Source organism: Sorex fumeus, unplaced genomic scaffold, assembly GCF_029834395.1.
Source record: "Sorex fumeus unplaced genomic scaffold, SorFum_2.1 ptg000047l, whole genome shotgun sequence".
Lineage (NCBI taxonomy): Eukaryota > Metazoa > Chordata > Mammalia > Eulipotyphla > Soricidae > Sorex > Sorex fumeus.
Window position 1 is genome coordinate 9,102,767 of NW_026606104.1, and position 24,614 is coordinate 9,127,380.

General features: G+C 43.5%; 1 protein-coding gene across 1 annotated transcript in view; it reads left to right on the plus strand.

Annotated features, from left to right (window-relative positions):
- The first annotated feature begins 2,080 nt into the window (after positions 1-2,080).
- The window catches only part of TGFBR3 (transforming growth factor beta receptor 3), a 214,341-nt gene continuing 191,807 nt past the window's right edge, over positions 2,081-24,614 (plus strand). The window contains exon 1 of the mRNA XM_056123379.1: positions 2,081-2,346. The gene's annotated coding sequence lies outside the window, so the exon portion shown is untranslated. The remainder of the gene's footprint in view (positions 2,347-24,614) is intronic.

Below are 24,614 nucleotides of genomic sequence, written 5' to 3' on the forward strand. Positions count from 1 at the left end.
GTTTCTTTAGGTCATTATGCCTATACGCATATACGGCCTCACTCTAGACTTCACACAGTAGGTTCTCAGCGAATGCTAATTAGGTTTGCATAGCTCACTGAGGAAGTTTTTGCAGTGATTTTTTTGCTGTTGTTTTCTGTTTGTGTGTGTGTGTGTGGGGGGGGGTGAGATACCCAAGATGCTTAGGGGTTACTCCAGGCTCTGTTGCTCAGGAGACCATATAGGGTGCTGGGAACCTAACCTTTACAGCTACACTATTTCTCCAGCCCCCACTGCTGGGATTCTTAAGATCACTGACCATTTGACCTTTGTGAAAGACTCCAATTGGGTAGATTCTCCATGCATAGGCCCAAGAGAAAAAAGAATGAGAAATACTTTCTATTCAAAGTAGAAAAATTCATATATATATATCCAGTAAATATACATGTATATATATACAAATATAAATGACAATAGAATAAAGTTTCACACTCAATGGGGCACTATTTTAATTGTCTTAGAATAGCATTTTAGAACTGAAAGAGGTCTCTCAGGTTGTGTGCCATCTCTTTTTATTTTTGGGGGGTGGGGGTGGTGGAGAAGGGCCACATCTGGCTATGCTCAGAGCTTACTCTTGGCTCAGGGATCACTCCTGGCAGTGTTTGGGGTACCATGTGGGGTGCAGGGGATAGAAAAGGGTCAGCCGCATGAAAGGCAAGTGCTCTGCATGCTGTTCTATCTCTCTGGTTTCAGCTCCTCATTTTAGGAGGGGAGGGGGAACAGACATGGAGATTTAAGTCGTTTGTCTAATGTTCCACGACAGTCCAAGGGCAAATTCAGGACTGGAAATATGGTCCCTGAAACTCATCAGCCCTGAGTAGGATCCTGTCCGTAATAGTGTCCTCCAAATATATATATGAGACTGAGACTTTAATATATATATTAAAGTAGGCATAATTGTCTAAGTAGAAATACTAAGGTAGTGTTCAGAGAGATGCATTCGCCCTTGCTGCCTACTGCTCAGCTGGAAGTTGCAGGGCGCACACCTTCCCGTGCATTGGCACAGTCAAGCTCTCTTGTCGGAACTGCAACTGCGAGGAGGAGCAGCGTGGGGCAAACTGGAGGGTGGTGCGCTCTCAGCTGCTTGGAGGAGCAAGGCCCGATCATTGCTCACCGTGTGAGCGCATGTTGTGGTAACTAGCGCAGCGGTATTGGAGGGCGAAAAACAAACTGGAAGGAAGGAGAGATAGAGAAAGAATGTGGGGGGGGGGAGGAGAGGAAGAGAAGGGGGTTGAGAAAGAGAAGAGAGAAGCGAGGAAGATGAGGGAAAGAAGGAAAGAAAAGGAGGAGGGTAGGATGAAGAAAAGAGAGAGGGAGAGAAGCGAGAGAGGGGGAAGAGAGAAATTGCGCAGGAATGGGCAAGTAAGTCGGTAAGATTAGATTATCTGCGATTCAATTTATCTTTTAATTTCAATCGCACCTCAGAAAATATGGTTATGATGTTACTGATTATGGTTTTGACGTACAAAGTTACCGCACCTTCACCTCCACCAAAGCGCCCAAGACCCTATCAGTTTTGTGACTTACGTCGCTGTCCTTTTGTCACTTCTAGCCCGCCTCTTCCTCCCCCTATTTGACATTTTTATACTTTTTATATTATGACAGAAGAACCGAAGACCCCCTCCCCCCCCACACTTCTTTAGGGTTCCTTGGAAACTCGCAAGGTCCGAATGCCTGCAGTTCGCGCTCGCGCTGCCCAGTCCAGCCCTTCCCCGCCGACGCGGCCGGCTCCGGGCAGGACGCGGCGCCCCTTCTCTGCTCCTTTCCCTCCAAGCCTTGGCCCGAAGGAAACGCCGGACGGAGCCGCGCTCCGTGCTCATCCATCAGCCGCGGAGGAGAAGGGGGAGGAGAGAGGGGCGGGCGCCTGCGGGGTGGAGTTTCTCGGTGGCCGCGGCTCTTGGAGGGGACCTGGGGGCGGGGCGCCCATCCCCCCGCGCGCTGATTGCTGTGGCGTCCGGCCAGTCCCCGCCCGCGCGAGTGAGAGCGAGCGAGCGCGCGGGGCCGGCCCGATGGGGGTAATCGAGGGTTTCGGGGCCGCCGAGGCGCGCTCGGCTCTTCCCCGAGAGTGAGAGAGAGCGATCGAGAGAGGGCGGGCGGGCAGCGAGCGGCTCCTGCGCGCGCGACCACTTTCCCTGCGCGCTCCCCCGAGCTCCCAGCAGAAGGTGAAAGTCCCCGGATGGCGTAGTTGCGCCGAGCGCTGCCTTGCACAGCTGAGCTCGCGGCCGCCGCGCGCGGGCCGGGGACACTTTTCCCGGCGTCTGTCCGGCTCGCAGCGGGTTGGATCTCCCGGCACCCCGCGCCTCCGAGGTACGTGCGGCCGGCCGCGGTCCCGGGACCCTGCACTCTGCAAGCTGCGCGCTGCCCGTGCGCTCTGCGCGGGGTTCCCAGCCGGGTTTCCCCGCAGCCGGGGAGTAAGGGGTTGGCTCCGGGATCCCCCCCATCCGTACTTGCGAGGGCGGCGTCGGCCCTGCAGTGTTTACGCCTGGAGGAGCAGGGGGTCAGCGGCGGGCGGTGCGTGGGTGAGAGCGACCGCCGCGGGAAGCGATGTCGCAGTTCTGGGGAGACGACAACTTGCTCGCCTCACTCTTTCTAAACGCGCGCGGATTCTGCGGACGCGGGGCGGCGTCGGGGGGGGACCGGACTTGCGGTAGTGTGCTCAGTCACAGACGCGGAGGCGGCGGCCGAGGGACCCCGAGCTCGGACGCGAGGAGAGCTCGCTGACGGCCGCGCCCTCGAGGGGCAGTGCTGGAGGGGCGGGGCGCTGTCCTGCAGCCCGAAGCCCCCCGCAGCGGGTCTCTTCGCCTTCCTGCCCAGTTGACTGCCAAGCGATCTTCATTTGTTTAGGACACTCGGGCAGCTCTGCCCCGTTGCTCGGACAGTTGCTAACAACGCCTTGTTTTATTGGGGCGTTTGTCCCACTTTCCAGAATGGCATTTTAGGGAGCCGGGATACCTGACCTCTCGCAGAATAGAGTGGGTGGACCGGGAAGATTGACGACCAAACCAAACCAAATAAAACAAAACAAAAAACTAAACAAAAACCGGGAGAAAAGCTCCGTTTCAAAGCTCCGTTTCCGTAGCTGTGAAATGGAAATAAACACTAACGCGGTCCTCTGAGGATGGAACGATGTAACAGCGCCCGGCGCTGAGCTCGCAGCGCTTGTTACTGCGGATTATCCTGACCCAGAGGTGCCGGGAGAAGAGCAAGAGGCGTGATGCAAATGACAGAGATGGTGCAAATGACAGGGATGGTGCAAATGACATTATCTGACCTTTTTGTTTGGGGGCCCAACCCAGCGGTGGTTCGGAGTTGCTCCGCTGTGCAACATGGAAGCATAGCAGGGACTCATCTCCCCAAGTCTAGCATCCTTAAGAGTAGTAAGCAAGTGGGTTTGGGAGATCCGTCTGTGCAAGTAGAAAGTACATGTCAAGACCTTTTAATTTTCTTGAACTGGTACTTTGCAGTGACTTCTGTGAGCAATTAGCTGTTTCTTACTGGTAATAAAACAGCCCAAGTTTATGGGGCTGAGCCTGTCAAGGTTTTAGGGACAGTCACACCTAATCCTTACACCCACACTGGTTAGGCACACCTTTCATCACTCCACTTTAAGGATTAGAGGCTTGAGGTTCGTTGCTTGACCAAGTTCCTGCACAGTTTTCTGTGAATTCTGACTCCTAACCTAGCCGGACTGCGTAGCCTCGACCAACAAAGCGCAGCCGGATTTTTGCGCAGCCATTCAGGTGCCTTCTGTCATACCCCCAAGGGACCAGAGCCTGGTGCTGAAACACGGGCTATGATTTCTGTGGTTCTCCTAGGTGATGGTCTGACAGGGGTGCAAGATTACAGCTCCTCCGAAAATGACCTTCTGTTATAAATAGAATTTCTTTGTACTAATGTGGATTTTTTTTGTGTGTGTGCTTTTTGGGTTACATCTGGAGATGCACAGAGGTTACTCCTGGCTCTGCACTCAGGAATTATCCCTGGCAGTGCTCAGGGGACCATATGGGATGCTGAGAATCGAACCCGGGTTGGCCGGTGCGAGGCAAATGCCCTACCCGCTGTGCTCTCGCTCCAGCCCCTGGATCTTTATTCTTAATTTCTTTTATTAATTCTCTAGACATTGTTGGTTAGCATGACTTGGCTTCCTTAGGAAACAGCTTGGGGTTGGCAGAGGAGGCAGGGAAATAATTCTTACCCCCCTTAAGGGCAATTAAATTGAAATTGATTTCATGCCATTGTGTCAGTTAGAGGATGTTGCTCTGTTTCTTGGTGTTCCTAGCTTTTGGCCTTAACTTTGTATTGTTCAGTGTTTTAAGGCTTCAGCATTATTTCAGCCCTTCAGCTAGTCTTTGTCATTTGTCAACTTTAATTTTTCCTGTTTTGATGGAATCTGACCATTACGGGGCAGCTTTACTTAGCAACTGTTGATTCAGCTCATGTTTTTAAAATAAAAATGGCCAGCTTGCTTTTGAACCCTAGTGCTTCAAAGGCAACTCTTGGCGAATTTATTGTTATTTTGAATGTTAGCCCATAGGGGGAGCATGGACAATATTGATGTGTTTGACACACCCCTGTTTTAGGGTGTTAGACATACATTTGAAAAGTGGAAAATATGGCTTTATTAACTCACTGGAGTGTTAATTTCAACTCAATAAATTAAGAATGACTGAATGACAAGGCCTATATTTTTGATGTATGTCTAGAACTCTACTTTGCATGAGATTTGGGTTTGATCCTCAAAGACAACCACTGGAAGACTGGTTGATCCCCAGTACTACTGCATCAACCATTGAGCACTGCAGCACTAGCCTCTGAGCATCGCTGGGTGTGATCCCCAAATCATATATATATTTTTATATAGGCACATATAACCATGTAAACACCCATATATGCATTAAGACACACTAAAACATGTATACACACATATAATTGTTTGTACTTGTTTTCCATAAGATGCATATGTAAAATATCTTTGACTATTTTGAATACTATTTCAAATTATTTATGAGAACTAGGACTCTTAAGAAATCTATTGTGACTCCTTTTATAATGAACTTTATTTGTCTTTTTTTTGTGTGTTGTTTTGGGGTCATACCCATTGGTGCTGAAGGTTTACTCTTAGCTCTATGCTTCCTTGAGTATCACTCCCAGAGGTGCTTGGGAACCATATGGGATGCTGGGGGTGAAATTCAGGTGGGCCTTGTGCAAGGCAGGAGCCCCGTCCACTATACTGTTGCTCTGGCTCCACTCTGGCCCCACTTCATTTGCCTTTATTTATTTATTTATTTATTGCTTTTTGGGTCACACCCAGCAATGCTCAGAGGTTACTCCTGGCTCTGCACTAAGGAATCACTATGGGTGGTGCTTGGGGGATTATATGGGATGTCGGGGATTGAACCCAGGTCGGCCACATGCAAGGCAAATGCTCTCCCCACTGTACTATTGCTCCGGCCCTTAATTTGCCTTTTGTAGAAAACTAGATGTGGTGAATTTGTTTTCAGTTTTATAATCCTGTCATTTTCATTAATATCTTCCAAGTGGAAGACAAGAAGAGATTGCCCTGCATTACAGTATTTCTGTGGCTGTGCATTCTTCAGAGGCATATGCTTTAAGATAGCAATAATTCGGAGTATCATATTTGTCCAGTATAGGTGTGATGTGTCTATATTAATTCCTATAAATAGAAAATATTGGGGCACACCTGGAGTTGCTCGTCCTGTTCTATGGGTGCATGGAATCAAACCCAAGCCTTTTGGCTGACAAACACTCAATCCTTCCAGCTATTTATTTTGACCCCATTAACTTTTAAATCAAGTTTTCTGTTTTTGTCTGCAGTTTCATAGGCCTATTTCAAATTTCTTATTACTTGTGTATCAGGTAGTGTTGACTTATCTTAACCAAGGTTAGGGTCAAGTGGATATTCTTCCAAAATAACTCTCATCCTGAACCTCTGGCACCGCAAATAAATAAATAACTTTAAAATTTAGTCTTTTCCTGCTGACTCTCACTATTGCACTTAAACTTCAGAGTAGTACTTTATTTAGACTCCGATTTAGTTTTGTTTTCATCTAGTTTACTCATTCAGCAAACATTTATCAACTCTCTATTCCTTAATAGATTTACAGTTCTAGTTCCTAGGAGTTTTAGGCAGATTAGCTGTCCTCTTTCAATTCTCTTGATACCCTGAGGGCCAAAACACCTTGGAGCTTCTGAGAGCTTTGTCACACTGAGTCTTTAGAGATTGACAGAATTTGTTTGCTTAAAGGAAACTATTGTCCCTTTCTTTGTGAAACGCTCCCTTCTGCATGAAAGCCTGATTGTGACTTGTAAAAACTTGTAAAGGTAAAAGCACATTCTTTTCTGAGGATATAATCTGGGCCTAAGAGCCAACTGGGCACTCAAAAGTCCTTTGAGTACGATACTAAGCAGGCGATCAGTACCAGTGTCTTCAGAATTTAAATAATCACTAGTTTCCTGGGATTGAAAATCTGTGAATTAAATATTTCAAGATTAACAGGATAGTAGGAATTTAGAGGATTATTGGTAAGTATTAATTCTGCTGTAATTTTTTTCCTGGAACTTGCTCTGCCATCATTTTGAAGTGCCTGTCTACCTTGCCACCTCTTGGTAATCCATTTTGATATTGCATTTTTTCTTTTGTTGCTCTGTGATAAAAAACTATAACAGCATATTTAGTAGTTAATGAAGGCAGGCTTCTATTTTTTTAACTTGCAACATTACTTTAAAAAATAAATTTATGTTTCAGTCTACCCACTGGGCATTTTCCTTATGTTTAAAATTTTTTTAAAAATTAGAAAAAAAAAAGAGGTGTGGGGGGAATGGAGGAGGGGGTTGCGGGAGGGATACTGGGATCATTGGTGGTGGAGAATGGGCACTGGTGGAGGGATGGGTACTTGATCATTGTATGACTGAAATGTAATCATGAAGGTTTGTAAGTCTGTAAAAAAATAATAAAAATAAAATTAAAAATTTAAAAGTATTTCTTTGAAATTTGCACAACCAAATTAAAGAAATATTTTTAGGAGCTTTAGCTTAAAAGCAATCTGGTACTGCCTTTAGGAGCATATGCAGTTAGAAATATAATAAAAAGTAAATCTAAATTACTTCACAAATAATAATCAGCCTTAGCAGTTTTTAGTGAGGACATTTGTGGCTTTGGAGGAAAATTGTGTCCTGAGATCCATGGCAGTAATTTCTGGTTTCTCATCTTCAGAGTAACTCTCAAAATGATAATTTGTTTCTTCGTAGTATTTTATAAACCACAAACTATTGCAAATTTGTTTGGTTTCTTGTCAAACAAATAAATCAACACAGCTTGGAAAGAACCCCACCAAAAGAATTCTGGGCCCTGTCCATTTCTAGAGTTCTTGTTTTACATATTTTGAAACAACACATTTGTTAGTTAACTGACATCAAGCTTTGGTTTCTACTTGCCAAATTCTTGCTTAAAATTTAGCACAGACTTCTGAGTGTTTGTCTTTTGCGTACTTAGAGTGAATGATTTTTATCTTTTAACCAAGATAAGTGCAATATGCGTGTTTGAAGCAACATTCATAAAAGTTCTGCATGAGATCACCCTCATTTGGACCATATTCTACATTTTTTATTCTTTAGTTTTCCAGGCCAAACATTAAGACTTATGGGTAAATGTTCAAGGATAGAAACCACATTTAAAATTGAGGTTACCCTTGCAAAAGGGGCCCTAGACTCTTGCCCTCATGATTATAATCTTGTTATATTGCCTGGTTACTTAATTATAGGGCAGTGGGGGGTTAGCTGTTTTTGCTGAGAACTTCACATCTAAGAAGAGGACCCTTAGTGATAGTGAAGCCTGGCCAAGTTCATTTTTAATATTTCATATTAAATTACACAATAGTTGAGAATTTGGCCTAAATTTGGACCCCTCTAGGGTTTCAGAGCATTAATGAAGGGGTTGGGGCACTTACCTTGCATCCTGCTTTCCTGGGTATAAACCCTTGAGCAGTGCCAGGTTCGCTCCTGACAACAGAGGCAGAAATAATCCCTCTTCCAATGTGAACTCTTTCTTCACTTTAAGAGAAAGCACAGTAACACATAAACAGTTTGCCCTTAACTCTTGGACACTGATGTTAGAGGAAGGGGGCTTCAGAATTGGGTGGTATTTGCTGAAGGGAAAAGCACCCCCTTTGTTTTTAAACTGTATAATTTATTTTTCAGGTACTTTCTGGAGGTCAGGATTTTGTTTGAAATGGCAGCCAGACCATTTGTAAATACCCATTTAATCTCTTTAGACCTTTAATAAAATAATGGTTAGAGAACAACCTTTATGGATTCTAGTCCTTGAACTTTCCTGTTGATTAAATTGCTTTGGGAGAAGGGCTGCAGTATTTCTTTTCTATTTTTTTAACTGAAATACTTCAGGGATCAGAGAGATAGAGCAGTGAGTAAGCTGCTTCCCTTGCACTTGGCAAATCCAGGTTTGATTCTGGGCACCACATATCATCCCTTATGTACCACCAGGAGCCACAAATGATCCCTGAGCACCACTAGATGTGGCACCCAAACAAACAAAAATAAGTAAAAGAGAACACTTCAGGTTTGGCTGTATTTTATGCATTTATAAATTTAGAAGTTAAAGTTCTTTCCAGCATCACTATGTTGCATGTGAGTAGGGAGTGAGGGAGATATCCTTGAGAAAAGAGTATTTTCACCTCTCTGCTCACTCACCTCTGCCACCTGGAGAACTGTCTGGTGTGGATTAGGATTGTAAAGTCTGCTATGAACACCTCACCTGCGTGGACTAACCCTTTGCACTAGCTCCCAAAGTCCATTGTCAAGCTGCCCTGAAGTCCACTTGTTCTACACAGCACAGGAACTGTTCCCACCATGTACATTCTCAAGGAACTGTGGACTCAGGCTGGAACAAGGAACTGATGTTTGTAAGAAAAGGAAAGTCAGTTCTAACCTTGCCCAGGTTTTCCAGGTCCTTTCCTCACAGAAAAGAATTGCAGGGGGATACAAGATAATGAACCAAAGTAGTTCTATTTAAAGAAGTTTACTTTGTGTGTGTGGTGTGTGTGTATGTGTGTGTGTGTGTGTGTGTGTGTGTGTGGTGTGTGTGTATGTGTGTGTGTGTGTGTGTGTGTGTGTGTGTGTGTGTGTGTAGGGGGTTGGGGGCTGATATTCAAGAGAAATCATGGGTTTCTCCAGGAAGAAGCAGAGAGTGTATGTCTCAGGCTAAGATCCTGGTGGTGAATGTGCCCAGGGCTGGGCTGGGCTGTGTGAAGTTGAACCCCCTGATAGGTAGAAAAGAGCACCTCATGGGCAGGGGGAGGAGCTGGCAGAACTGTGGATTTCTTTGAAAATTCCTTTTTTTTGCTTGGGGGGGTCACACCCAGCAATTCACCGGGGTTACTCCTGGCTGCTGCATTCAGGAATTATCCCTAGCGGTGCTCCGGGGACCATATGGGATACTGGGAATCGATCCTGGGTTGGCCACATGAAAGGCAAACGCCCTCCCTGCTGTGCTATCGCTCCAGCCCCTCTTTGAAAATTCTTATTGTATCTTATTAATTGGAACTTGGGCTGGAGCGATAGCACAGCAGGTAGGGTGTTTGTCTTGCATGCGGCCAACTTGGTCAACCTGAGTTCGATTCCTCCGCCCCTCTCGGGGAGCCCAGCAAGCTACTGAGAGTATCTCACCCGAACGGCAAAGCCTGGCAAGCTACCCATGACATATTCGATATGCCAAACACAGTAACAACAAGTCTCACAATGGAGAAGTTACTGGACCCGCTTGAGCAAATCGATGAACAGTGGGAGGACAGTGTTACAGTGTGTTGCAGTGTTAATTGGAACTTGATGAACACTCAGTTCCATTTGGTGTTTGAAAAGATTTGCTTTGAACAGTATAATTTAACTAGCAGCTTTAGTGATTTGTGTATTTTGATAGTACACCGTTGATCATTGGATGTAAAAAACACTGGTGTCTATTGACAGTTTTCATTTTATGATTAGTAGTATGATAATGTGGCATATTCAATATGCCAAACACAGTAACAACAAGTCTCACAATGGAGATATTACTGGGCCCGCTTGAGCAAATCAATGAACAATGGGAGGACAGTGCAGTGCAGTGCAGTATGATGATGTGTAGCAGAGCAGGGCTTTTTTGGTGGGGAAGCAGGGAGGTTTTTTGAGGTAGAATCCTAAGCAGTTCATGTGGCACTCTAATTACTTTTTTTGGGCTGCTCTCTGTGTTGTTATGGCTTATGTTCTTTCTGCCTTTTCTTCTAAAACAAAACCAACTCAAACGAAACCCTGTCCTCTGAGTGGCCATAAAGATGAAGCATCTTTTCCTGTCGGATTAAACTTTGTACAATTAGCTGGCAAATGAAACTAGCCTTTGAAGGAAATTATAATTGACTCATTACACACATTCAGCATCATAGCTGTGTCTGGTCTTCTCTAGTGAGTGGGAGAAGTTTCTGGTCTTCTAAATGACTCTTACTATTGCTGTTCTTTTTGCCAAAGCCTTTCTCAGCAGACCTCTTTGGTTTCTTAATTTTTGGTCTTTACTGAGATTGGTACTGGTTGTGTTTTCATTAGACACTATCTGAATAACGAAAAAAATACAGTAGACTAAAACTTTTGAAGGACACACCTGTCTCTTTATTTTGAATTTGTCGTACTCCACCATGACAACTGCTGCATAGTCAACCATTGGCTGTGGCATGTTTTGAAGCAGGATCATAGAGAAAGAGCAATACATGACATATATTTTTCTTCATGACATCTTAATTTTAATATTTGAATAGTGGTTCTTTAAGACATCCAAGGTTTCAATTTATTCAGTCCATGGGCTAATACGGAGGTTCTCTGGGGAACCGGTTCTACTGAATACTTTATAATCTTCCAGAAAGTATCCCCTGTAGATGACATGCTGAGAAACTAAGAAAGAAAAGTGGCTAATTTGTTAGGAGAAAACTCACTCTCCAAATAAAAAGGATTTTTTTTTTTTTTTTTGCTTTTTGAGCCACACCCGGCATTGCTCAGGGGTTGGTTACTCCTGGCTCATGCACTCAGGAATTACCCCTGGTGGTACTCAGGGGACCATATGGGATGCTGGGAATTGAACCTGGGTCAGCCACGCGCAAGGCAAATGCCCTACCCACTGTGCTATCGCTCCAGCCCTGAATAAGAAGGGATTTAAATATTTTCATATTGGCCACACCCAACAGTATGAAGGGGCCTGGGACCACACCTGATCATTCTTAGATCCGGTGGTGCTTGGGGGCTACCAGTACCACACTGGTAGGGTGGTCAGTGGCCTGTGCTGTGCCCAAAATCAAACTGAGGGCCTTGCTCAATGTCAGGCCCTGTCACTGGAACCTCTTTCTTTTGGACTAATGTATTTCAAGTAGGTAGAGAGGTAAGAGGTTTGTAGAGGAAATTTTGCTAAGGGTGAGGTTCTGTAGTTGGCAGTTCTTGCGACTCCGAAGATCCTGTTCTCCAAAGCCAGGAAAAAGCAGTCTGTTTCCAATTATATATCACAAAATAGGGAAATTAAGCCAAGAAAAATGATCATTTGGGGGTTGGGTTTCTCTTTTGTAGAGGAGAAAGGATCATAGACACAAGTGAAAAAAAAACCCAGTTTTTCTGTTGGCTTGAAAATTTTTCTTCAAGCGCTCTCGATTGGACATGAAGAATCATTTTGGGATTAAAGACTTTGTCCTCCTTTGGTTTCTTTTTGTTTCTCAGAGAGCTAAGAGAAGGGTAGTTAGGTAGCTTTTGCTGGCATGAAGAGTTTTGGTCCCAGGATTCCAGAAACTGGCTGGTACTTTCAGTAAAGCCCTTTCCTGAGAGACTGAGAGGTGTCAGATTGTGAGCCCCCAGATAGTGGTGCTGTGGTTTTTGGGTTCCACTTTTGACTATGATTTGGGTGGAAATGTTATTCCTGCTCCTTAGCTTTATTTTGCTGATGGAGAAAGACTAGGTGTGAGAAGAATGTGGAGGTGAGAAGCCTGACTGGAAGTTGGATGACTTGGGTGACTACTTTGTCCTCAGCTCTTGTCAGAAGCAGTTAGCCTTTCTGAAGGCTACTGCTAGTTTCAGGATTAGTGGTCCCAGGAGACCCAGGTGTTAACTAAGAAATCTTTTCACCACCGGGAGAAGATCTTCCTCTTCTGCTGCCAAGCTCTTAGTTCCTTCTCACAGCTTACACCTCCTCAGAGTGTTGAATAAAACATCTCTGATAACAGCCGAGTCTGTCAGGGAGTGGTGTTTACCTTTGTCTCCTCTCTTTTCAGGCCCATTAACTCCTTGCCTGAAGCAGGCAGGCACCCACACCCCTCACTCTCTGTGGCAGGTGCTAGAAAAGGTGCAAAGTACAGACTTCCCTGGCGCTTGTTTTCAGTCAGCATCTGTATTGTTCTCTCTCAGCCTTTGTTACTGCTACTTTTCTCACTATGTTGTGTTTTCTTGGTTTCTCTGAATTCCTCTTCCTGATTTTCCCCTTACCTCCCACATCTCTATTCAGTTTTTATATAGTTGTGTTTTGGGATGTCCACAGTGCTCAGGACTTATTCCTGGCTCTGGGTTCAGGGATCACTCTGGGGTGCTGGGAATTTAACCCAGGTAGTCCTCATGCAAGACAAGCATCCTCTTTGCTGTACTTACTCTGGTCCTGTCTTCTCAGTTTTCTTGTTCAGTGCTTAATCCTGCGCCTGTGTCTTGACTGTCTCTAAGATTGCATATCTCTTTTTCCTTCTCAGTCATTTATTTGTTTTTACTTTCATGCCTCAATGAGTATCTACTAACTCCCAGTTTTATGTTATGCCTTTATCTATCTAGCAGCCATCTATCTAGATTATTATTTGTGTTAAAACAAAGCCCCATACCTACTGGGGTTTAAACTCAGCTCCTTTTTTTTTTCTGAAATCAGTGAATGGTACCAGACCGGGTACCTCAGTTATGCTTGCTTCCTTCACTCTGCCAAACTGAATCACACCAGCCCCAGTATAATTCACATTTAGCAAAGTCCAATGGCAGTTCCTTCTCCATTTTCATGTTGGTAAACTCCATTTTATGCCTTTTTCCAGTTGGGTTTCCTGATTTCAACAGCGTATCTTCAATTACTCATCCATGTCCATGGTTGACACCATCTAAAAACAGAACACACTTTCTCTCTCTCTCTCTCTCTCTCTCTCTCTCTCTCTCTCTGTGTTTTGCGTTTTAAAAGTCTCCTTTTAAATATCTTTATTATAGAATGCCTGGTTGTCAGCAAAGTAAGTCTGACAGGCTTTTTCAGCCATTTCTCCCATTTTTTCCATTCACTTGGCTATGCTCATAGTCAAGTGAATGGAAGGTGAGAGCCCTCCCCGCCCTAAGGGACCCAACCCTAGTGACCTCCACTACCCAACAGCTGCCATGCTCCAGGCTGTTTTTCACATGCTCGGACTGAGCCTCACATATGAGTGAATATATTCCTGGACACATCATAAGACTCCCTACCCATTTTTCATGATTACCACACCATATTTGTTTGGGTTCAGACAGTAGGCAACAAATCAGAGGGAATATATACCCCTTGGAGAGCCCGGCAAGCTATCTAGAGTATCCCGCTCGCAGGGGCAGAGCCTGGTAAGTGACCCGTGTTGTATTTGATATGTCAAAAACAGTAACAGTAACAGGTCTCATTCCCCTGGCCCTGAAAGAGCCTCCAATCTGGTAGCGTTGGGAAAGATGAGTAAGGAAAGGCTGCCAAAATCTCAGAGCTGGGACAAATGGAGATATTACTGGCACCCGCTCGAGTAAATCCATGAACAGCGGGATGACAATGATACAGTGATACAGTGATGCTCATACCATAGTCCTTGTGGGGCAGGGGGATGTTCCAGAGCACACCTTGAGCAATCATGCCTGTTCCTTTGTTACTTCCTTATGCATCCCTCCTGGCATGCCCTCCTTTCTTATGATTCTCTGCTTACTCTTCCAGGCTGTTTCCTTGGTCAGCTTCTTTGGTTCAGTTCATGCCTCCTCTTGTCGAGTGCCTGACTGCTTTTTTCCCTTTCTCCCATAGCCCTTCAGCTGCATAGGAGAAAAATTCTCCCTACGAGAATTAATTTCCTTCCTCTGTCAAATTGTGGAATTCCATTGAACATGATGGAGTCATATCATCTTTGGATTTGGATGTATGACATGGACTTAGCCTATAAATATTTATATTTTAAAATTAAATTCTTTAACTGAGTTCTATTTCAGTTATGGCTTTGGAAAAGAACCACATTTATAGTTGATAAAAATGATAACTATTGGAGCTGGAAAGATAGCATATGAGCTAAGGAACTTGCCTTGTGCTCTGCTAACCCTGTTTCTATTACTAGCACCACATGTGATCCCCTGACCATCACCAGAAGTGAACTGAGAGCACAAAACCAGGAGTAATCTCTGAGCACTACTGGGTATGTGCCCCCCAAATGAAGACAGAACTATAAAAAGGCAAAGGAAATGAGTCAAATCATAATATAGAAGTGGAGTGGAGCTCTAAAGATGAGAATAGGCAAGTGCAGAGAAGTCAGGTGGCCTGTCCAAGTTAACACAATTCATAAATCAAGTGTAGTGCTTCCTTTGCAAGGTACATGTTATATATTACATTCAGTAGCTGCATGGTTCTGGTTCAACTTAGGTTGGATCTTACCATTTCTCTACCTTAAAGGACTCTACTATATTTCTGTCTTTCTCTGAGTAAGGATCAAAATTTTATATAACTGGCCTGTTCTTTGCAGCTCACTTCTGACTTCATTCCTCTCCTGGTTTGCTCACTTGGCCCCCAATGCCTGGCCTGCAGCTGTACCCCCTAGAGCGTCATACATATTCTCACCTGGAACCTTTGCATGTGCTCTTGACTTTTCTTAGAACGTTTCTCTCCAGATTAACTACAGGGTTCATTTCCTGCAGGGTCTCACTCAGAACAAAATCAAAGATGCCACATCTTATTCCTTCCCTTCTTCCTTGTTTCCTTAGCATTTATTCCATATACAATTATAAGTTTTGTTCATAATCTATCTCCTCTTAAGTAGAGTATAAGTTCCATGAGGGTGGAGAATTTTATGTTTTGCTGCCTTTTGGATTCTACATCTAGAATAGTCCTGGAATGGGGCAAATGAATATATGTTAGGTGAATAAATGGATGAGAGGAAAGACTTTGTGGTTTTCTTAGAGTTGCTGTGAAATGGACATGTGTGACATTAAAAAGTGAAAACCCTGATGTTCGTCTGGTAGAAGGAATATATATATTTTTTTTGACAGAAAAAGTAGTTTATTTTTCAATACAATGGAAACTGCATGATTACATATTTCTTATCTTCAACTTTTCTCCTGAATCAAGATTAATTTCTAACAAAAAGCCCTAAGTATTGAGTGGAGGAAGGAAGCCTCTTCAACAAACTGTTGCTAAGAAAATAGACATCTTAATACTGTAGCACTGTCTTCCCATTGTTCATCTATTTGCTCAAGCAGGCACCAATAATGCCTCCATTGTGAGACTTGTTGTTACTGTTTTTGGCATATTGAATATGCCATGGGGAGCTTGCCAGGCTCTTCTGTGCAGGTGGGATGCTCTAGGTAGCTTGCTGGGCTCACCGAAAGGGACGGAAGAATCAAACCCCAGTCAGCCACGTGCAAGGCAACTGCCTTACACGCTGTGCTATCTCTCCAGCCATCTTAAGAAGAAATCTTAAGAAGGTGAAATGTCTATTAAAAACTAAATCAGTCACTAACCCCATAATCAAAGTTAATTCAAAAGTGGATTTATTACCCAGGTGTTAGGGGATATATGATTTTTAAAACCTCACTATAGACCTTTCGATTCCTCCGCCCCTCTCGGAGAGCCCGGCAAGCTACCGAGAGTATCTCGCCCGCACACCAAAGCCTGGCAAGCTTCCCGTGACGTATTTGATATGCCAAACACAGTAACAATTTTCACAATGGAGACGTTACTGGGCCCGTTCGATCAAAATCGATGAACAATGGGAGGACAGTGACAGTGACAGTGACATTATAGACCTGTCAGAGGAATTCACTAACCTCCTTTAAAATGCCTGGAACTGTGGGCTTCCTCCTCCTTACAAGTAGTTTGGAAAGACTCACTGTACTTCCAACACACTTGGGCTGTCTGTGGTTTGTCTGCCTGTGGTTTGTCCTTTAACACATGGGCTATAAAGATGAAAAGTAAACAATGTTCAAGAGCTGCAGGAAGCCAGACAGGAGAGAGGAACCCAGGTTCCCTGTGGTCCCTGACTTCTCTCCTTGTTTTGATGCCTATCAATGTTGTGTACTCTATCTTCCCACATTGCTTTGTTTGGGGCTGTGCTCTAAAAACCAGTCTAGAGACTAACAAACAGATTATTGACACTTGAATGTTGCTTTGATTTTCTTCTTTTTCTCTGTCTTTCTTTTTGTTTTTGGACTGCACCCAGTGGTGCTCCTGACTCTGGGCTCAGGGATCACAGAGGACCAGTTGGGATGCTGGGAATCAAATCCAGTTCAGCCACATGCAAAGCAAGTGCCCTATCCACTTATCCTCCAGTGCACCTTGTCTTTCTTTTCTAGTTAAAATTTCTCCAGGAAGTGGGGAGGTTTAGTTCAGTCCTACCCTGTAGTCCCCCCTCCAATGGTCAAAGGATTTTATTTTGTTTTATTTAGTTTCTTAGTTTTTTTGAATCACAGCGAGGTACACAGTTACATTTCTTACTACCAGTATTCCCAGTTTTCTTCGCCCATCCCTTTCCCGCCTCTGTGACAGACACTTTTCTTCTCTCTCTCTCTCTCTCTCTCTGCGAAAGGATTTTAAAAATAAAATAATTGTCTTATGTTTTTTTGTTTCATTTTTAATTTTATTTTTTGTGCCACACCCAAAAGTGCTCAGGGCAGCAGAATTAAACCCTGGATTTAAACTATCAGATTGGAAATAATTGGATGGGAGCTAAGTTCTCAATGACCTACTTTAATAACATCATAATGATCATTTCTTGAACCTGAGGGATAACTGGCTATTAATTACTTTACATGTTATGAATTTGCTTAATCCTAACCATCTGCTTAGGAAAGTAGAATAATCATCTACCCTTAACAGATGGGGTGTGCGGTTGTGTGGTTCACTTGTCCAGTGAACACTTGGAAGAGAAGGCGCACGGATTCAGACCAGGCAGGTGATGGGCTGTGCATTTTCTGCACTGCTGGACTCTAATCTGCTCCCGGAACACACCAAGCGCATCCACCTCGAATGGTTTTGCACTTGCTATCCACACTGCCAGGGATGTGTTTGTTCCAGTTATTTTCAGTTGCTGCAGTACCACCTCACCTGAGATCCCTTTTCTCTCTTAAGAGCCATCCTAGGGCTGGAGAGAAAGAGAGCTTGGTGGGCAGAGTGCATGCTTTCCATGCAGGAAGCTGGGGTTAAGTCTTATGCATGGTCCCTCAAAAACTGCTGGGAATGACTCCTGAGTGTCATATTGAGCACTGTAAGGTGTGACCCCCCCACCTCAAATTAATGAAAATGTTCCTCCTCTCATTCCTCTTGCTCCTTACAAAATTAATGCATACATTATTTTTCTTGTTCAGTCCAACACCGCCTGGCGTTATGTCCTTGTCTGTCTCTCCTTTTGGGAGAAGAATTCCAGTGCCAGTGCTGTCGGTCAAGTAGATTTCATTGTTGTGGCCCAAACAGTGAAATCTTCATCAGCAGTGCCCGTGAACAGTGCCAGATGGAATTCACAGTCTTGCAGGATTGGCGTCTTTGTTGCCGAGCACCCTCTCTGTGGGTTTTGGGAGATTACTTTCCTCATAATAAAGTCATATAAAGACCCGGTGGATAATGTTGGGGCATAGCGCCTGTGCCAGCAAGCCCTGTGGTTGTCTGCCTCAAGGACTTGGGTTGGAAGGACCACTGAGAGCCTCTTACTTCTGGGAACCTCCATGAGAAGATTTTGTAAATCCGTTTAATAGCTGACCTATCATATTTTTTTATTTAATAAACATTTTTAAAAAACAAACTTCATTTTAGGCACCATGGCTTACAATACTGTTAATGGTAGAATTTCTTACATCAATATTCAAGCACCACAGCCTCCACCAGATGTTCACTTCCCTCCACCATTTTCCCAGCCCATATCCCACCCCCAACGCCATGATAAACTTCCTACTAAAGATCAACTCTCAATTTCAATTTCTGTTGCCTTGGGCATTTGTGACACTACTACATATATATATATATATATATATATATATATATAGCATATGAGGGGCTGAGCGATAGTATAGTGGGTAGGGCATTTGCCTTGCACATGGCCGACCTGTGTTCAATCCTCAGCATTCCATAGGGTCTCCTGAGCATGACCATGAGTAATTCCTGACTGCAGAGCCAGGAGTAACCCCTGAGCATCACCAGGTGTGACCCAAAAATCTAAAAGCTAAATATATATATATATATATAGCAAATGAGACATCATCCTGTTTGTCCCCGTCCTTCTGATTGATTTCATTCAGCATGATACTCCATATCCGTACATATAGCAGCAATTTGCTTGACTTCATCTTAAAGGGGAGCAGTTTTCCATTGTGCATATGTACTAGAGCTTCTTTATCCAGTCATTTGTTCTTGGTCATTTGGGTTGTTTCCAGATTTTGGCTATTGTGAATAGTGCTGCAAATAATGTAGGAGGGCAAATGTCTTTTCTGAATAGAGTTTTTTGGCTCTTGGGGTACATACTAAGAAGTGGAGGTGCTAAGTCATGTGGGAGCTCAACTCCTAGGTTTTTTTTAAAAAAAGCCAAATGAAGCATCTCTTCTAGAGTTTTTGAGAGGATAAAATACGACATCATGGAGAGTACAGTAGGCTCCCAGTAGATGGTAGTAGACCTTATATGGGGTCAGAGAAAAAAGCAGCATGGTTGTCCCTGATAGGAAGGGGAATGGGGGAATGTGTTGGAAATGCATGAGGTGTTCCCCACCCCACAAATAATTACAAAGTCTTGGCTGTGCTGCTCAAGAGCTCTGTCATGGTATACCACGCACCCAACCTTTCTAATTCTTGGTTTGCTGATCTGTAAAATTAAAGGGTTGAAGAAGATGTTATCTATTTCTGACATTCTAACTTGGCTTTGTGTAGAAGTGAGGATGGGGAAAATTGTATAAAGGGTCAATAAGACTGTTCATAGAAGAATGGAATTAACCAGTTGTGGGAAAGAGGTAAGAGGGATGCAATGGGAGTTTGAGGAGTAGAATAAAAATGGTGGTTTTGGCAAAATGGACAGATTTGGCAAAATTCAGGCTTTGTCAGTGCTTCTAGTTTTTGAGGGGTGATTCATTGGATTAGTTTTTGTTTATATAACTTGTGTATTAAAAATAGATAGTGCAGTATCTAAGTGTTTTATTTACACTTAGGTTGTCAAGTTGAATGTTTTTCTTGGATAATATCCTACAGGATCTTTAAGTAATTTCTGCTGGCCTTTACATGACTGTGTATTCAGATTTCCACAAGTGTGTTTTAAGTCTCATTTTATAGGAGGGGTTCAGGATTAGACATTGCTCCATATAATTAGTAACTAAGAAATAAAATGAAGTAAGTATAGGAGTTTTTTATTTAATTTCTTCATATTAGAGATGAAGAAATTAAGGCCTAGAAGAAATGACTTGTCTAAACTTGTAAAACATGTGGATGCTGAAACTTCTGCTTCTGATTGCTCTGAGGTTGCCTGAGGTATAGGTTATTCCTTCTACACAACTCTTATTTTTGGTTTATCATTTCTTATGTACAAGTGTTCTAATTTGCATCCTTCTATACTGCTCTGAGCTGTCATGTACACACTCTTGTTTGTGCTGTACCCAGTATGGTACTGTCACTGGAGATTGATTGCATGTCAGTGCTGAGTTAAGTACTCAGTGAACAACTGTTGGGAAAAATCTACCTGGAAGGAAAGAATTAGCTAAAGATTTACCTGAAGATTTGACTTGCAGAACATTCTAGGCCTCCAAGTAGAACGTTGAGAGAATCTGAGAAGACTGCTAAGTCTTCAGGATGTTAAAAAGTGGCTCTGTGAAGGGAGCCTTGGTGGGCCATGGATGTTAGGCTGGAATCATTGCTTCCCTGGCCCTTTAGTGCAACTGAATTGAAGCTGCATGTGTGATTATCAGATCTAAACTAAGTAGGCAATGTCCAGCAGCTATGTGAAAGTTTATTTCCTGCACCCTGGGCTCCCTTCAGTCTGTTCTCCGTCCAGCACCTAGGGAGATCCTGAGAAAGTCCTATCTTCTGCCTTCTGATACCCCTTCTTAAAACTTTCTCCTCTCTTTTCCCCTTGAGGATGGCAGCCACGTTCTTTTCTCTTATTTTATTGGTTTTGGTGCAGTGCCCATCATTGTTTAGGGGCCACTCACAGTATATTACTTGGGGTTACATCTGGTAGTGCGGTGTGTGTGTCTATGTATGGTGGGGTGGGGGAAGATGGTGGGGATAAGGATCAATCCTAGTCTTCCCACATGCAAGGCATGTACTCCAGTTCTTTGAGTACTCTCTCCTGCTCCCAACTTGACCTTTTAATCCTCTATAATTCTTAATATTAAGGTTACTTTCATTTAGAGTTCTTATCATGGCATGTAAGACATATTTGTGATTATTTGTCTCCACCAGATTTTATTTTATTTATTTTAAATTTTCTTGGCTTTGGGGCCACATCTGGCAGTGTTCATGGGCTATTTCTGGCAGTCCTTAGGGAACCTTGTGGTGCTGGGGATCTAACCCGGCCTCCCACATATAAAGCAAGAGCTCAGCCTATTGACCTGTTGCCCCTATCCCACTAGATTTGTTTTGTTTTGCCTTGTTTTTTTGGGTCACATCCCGGGGTACTCAGTGCTTACTCCTGGCTCTGTACTCAGGGATCACTCCTGGCAGTGTTTGGGGACCCTGTATGATCCTGGGGATTGAACCTGGGTTGGCCAAGTGCAAGGTTGTGCTCTTTAGTGCTTGTGTTCTCTCTCTGTCCTACCTTCCACAAAGAAACATGGCTTTTTGTTCTTTCTCTCTCTCTCTTTTTTTTTTAAATCTTCATTGACTTACATAAAGTGAACCATAAATGACGTTTTATTAAACTAAAAAGTCTCTGGTCTAAAGTAGTTTTAGGAGGTTACTTTTACAAGAATAAAAGCTCCATGAAGACAACATTTGGTGCACATTTTTAAAAAATTGTTATATCTTGGCATCTTCAGGAGTGCCTGACACATGATAGTAAATATCTGTTGCATACTGATTGTGCTTGGATGAGAGTTTTAAAGATCTCTTATCCAAATCCCTGACTTTTCCCATTCTTGTGCCAAATCTCTCTGAAGATGGGGATTTGGAATTATCCAGTTTCTCTGTGTAGCAGAGAAATATGAGAGTTGATGTTGTGACTCAGGAAGGTGGCATTGCTTTTCTGTGTACAGGTCTTAAAGGGCATCCAAATGTCATCAGACAAACAACAGTATCTGTTCTACATCCTGCACGCCCCCCTTCAGAGGCTTCCAAGGGAGATGTTATTGATATCATCTATCCTACTTCTTTTCAAAGTCCCCTGAATAACATGTTGAATAATCATTAGAATAATGATTATCCCTCTACCAGCTTTTATTTAATCATTTACAGAAATTCACTGAGGGCCAGAGAGCTAGTACTGGAGATAAGGCAGTTGACTTGCTTGTTGCTGGCCCAGATTTTATTCCTGGTACCACATTGGTCCCCCAAGCAGTGAACTGCCAGGCCCTCCCCGAGTACAGCTGAGTGTGCCAAGGCTACTTCATGCTTAAGTTACCAGCCACTCAGGTGTTATTTCTTAGATGAGGTAAGGGAAGGGATTTTAGTTTTTTATTTTTCTCAACATCTCTCTTTCGTCTCTGTGACGATTTTCCTGGTTGGAGGGAGGCTGAGCAGTCTTGATACGAGGGTATGACAGTTCACTTGTGTCCCATCTTGCCCTTTGCGTTTTCATATCACACCGAGTCATCCAGAATCACCAGGATAGTTTATTTATTATAGCTGCCACCCACAGTCCTGATGTCAAGTCACAGTTCGTGGTCAGTAATGGTTTGTGTAGAAGGCACATGTCAACAGGAAGGTACTGGCGTTTATTCTGTGTTCAGAGACTAAATATGGAGATGGAGAAAATGGGCCTTTGTTTGTGGCAGCAGACCCAGAGCTGGAAGATGAAGTGGTGGTCACAGAAAGATTTTTTTTTATTCTAGTATTGAATTCATCCCATTATTCATGTTCAATCCTCAGTATCCACATGCTCCTCCTAGCATGCTAGGAGTGATCCCTGAGAGCAGTGCTAGGAGTAAACCCTGAGCATAGCAGGGCCTGGTCCCAAAACAAATAGAATAAAGTCAAATAAATTTTAAAAATCCTATTCAAATCTGGGAGGCAGCTCAAAGGGCTGAAGTGTTTTGTTTCAGGAGCCCTGGGTTAGGTCCCTGTACTCCTTTGTCCTCTGAAAACTTCTGGGTGCACTTCTGCCCCAAATAAAAATCCTTAGTAACCTGGGAAAAACTATTTTCAATTAGTTGTTTTTTATTTTCAGATTTTTGTTTGCTTTTGGTGCAGGGAATTGAACCCAGGACTGGTGACGTGTGTGCTTTTGTCATGGAGCTACATCCCCAGCCCTGAGATTAGTATTTTGTTTTTGTTTTTGAGCCATAACAGGTGCTCAGGAGCTACCTCAGGCTTTGTGTTCAGGGCTCACTCCTGTGGTCCCGGGGATTTAACCAGGGTTTCGCTGTGTGCAAGGCAAATGTCTAACTCTCTGTACTGCTTCTTTAGCTCCTTAACCCCTGGTTTTAGCTTAGCCCATGAGTGTGCTCTGTTGTTTCCCTAGGGAAAATGTGTTTCTGTGTTAGGGATGAAAGGGTGCAGCTTACTCTATTTAGTGGCCTCTGAAATAGTGGAATGCTGGCTGAAATTAAAGAATAAATTATGTTTTTAAAAATCTTTTTTTTTTCTGATTTTGGGTCACACCCGTCGATGCACAGGGGTCACTCCTGGCTCATGCACTCAGGAATTACTCCTGGTGGTGCTCGGGGGACCATATGGGATGCTGGCATTTGAACCCTGATCAGCCGCATGCAAGGAAAACGCCCTATCCGCAGTGCTATTGCTCCAGCCCCTTTTGTTTTTCTTTAATCCATTTAAGTTCTTACTCAGAACATTGCTTATTTTTATTTATTTAGTTAGTTGTTGTGGTTATTCCTTAAACATTTGAGGTCCTTTTTTGAATGGAATTTTAGTTTGAAATTTGGGCCAAATCGCTATTATATAGTTGCCCCCCAAATTGCACTTCCAGGATCTTGGAGCACCCCTGGTCTGTTTCTAAAGGAATCCGTTGACTTCACAAAGTCCAAAGAGACTCCGCGTGGTCAGAAATCCAAATGCTGAGCCCGGGGTCTTTCTGCAAACAGAGCATGATATAACCACAGAAAAGAAAGAGGAGTTTGTATTTCCCAAGTTTTATTTTAAATTACAACTTGGGAAGCTCCGTTCGCCCAGCACTCTTTTAATTAGGAAACTGATCTCTCGGTCGTGTGCCTGGGCGCTGCTGTGTGCGAATCTTGGCACACGCGGCAGTTCCAGCGTCGTGCAGGGCATGCTTCCCTCTCAGTTCTCCTTGGCCTTAGGATCCTGTCACCACATTTGCAAGATTAGACAAAAGCCCTCTGCCGTTTATTTTCTTTTTGAACAAGTTACATTATGGAGGGACTTTTAAGCTAAAAGAAGAAAAGCTGCCTCTTTGTGGAGGCTGCAGTTTTGTCGTTTCAACTTGTCTTGGACTTCCTCGGAGATGTTTTAAGATCCGGTGTAAACTTGCTGTGGTTTGCCTTTGGGCATCAAACTGTTTAGCTTGGCTCTGTTCTATCTGTAATTGCTGCATTTTAATAATTGCCCAATATTCTTGTCAGCAATTTGCAGGCTATATTTTTAATAGAACCATTTGCCCCTCTTTTCCACAGGTTCATTCAGACCTGACTTAAACCCCTGGATTAACACACACAGTCCCACAGAGTCTGAGCAGCTGCTCAGAGGGTGACACGAGCTCATTAAATATTCCCACAAGCCTCCTGCTGGCTGTGCTTTATGTGTTCCATAAAATTCCTCTGGGAAGCCATCTTCTCCTGAGATCTCCTTACAGCACTTTGCTATATAAAACTTGCCCCATGTTTGGTGAAATTTGTCCATTCTTTTAGAAATAAGTTCTGATTCCCTTATTAGCCATTTTGAGAGGTTCTATGCTTTGGAAAAAAATAATGGGCAAAAATTTTCTTGTCTGTAGGTGATTTATTTGTGTGTGTGTGTGTGTGTGTGTGTGTGTGTGGTGTTAGAAATTGAACTCAGTTCTCCTGTATGTGAAGTGTGTTGTTGTTATTGTTGTTGTTGTTTCGGGGTCACACCTGGCATTTCTCTGGGCTGGGTCCTGGCAGGGTTCAGGGAACCACCATATGGGGTGCTGGGTATTGAATCTGGGTTTGCTGTGTGCAAGGCAAGTGCCTTATTG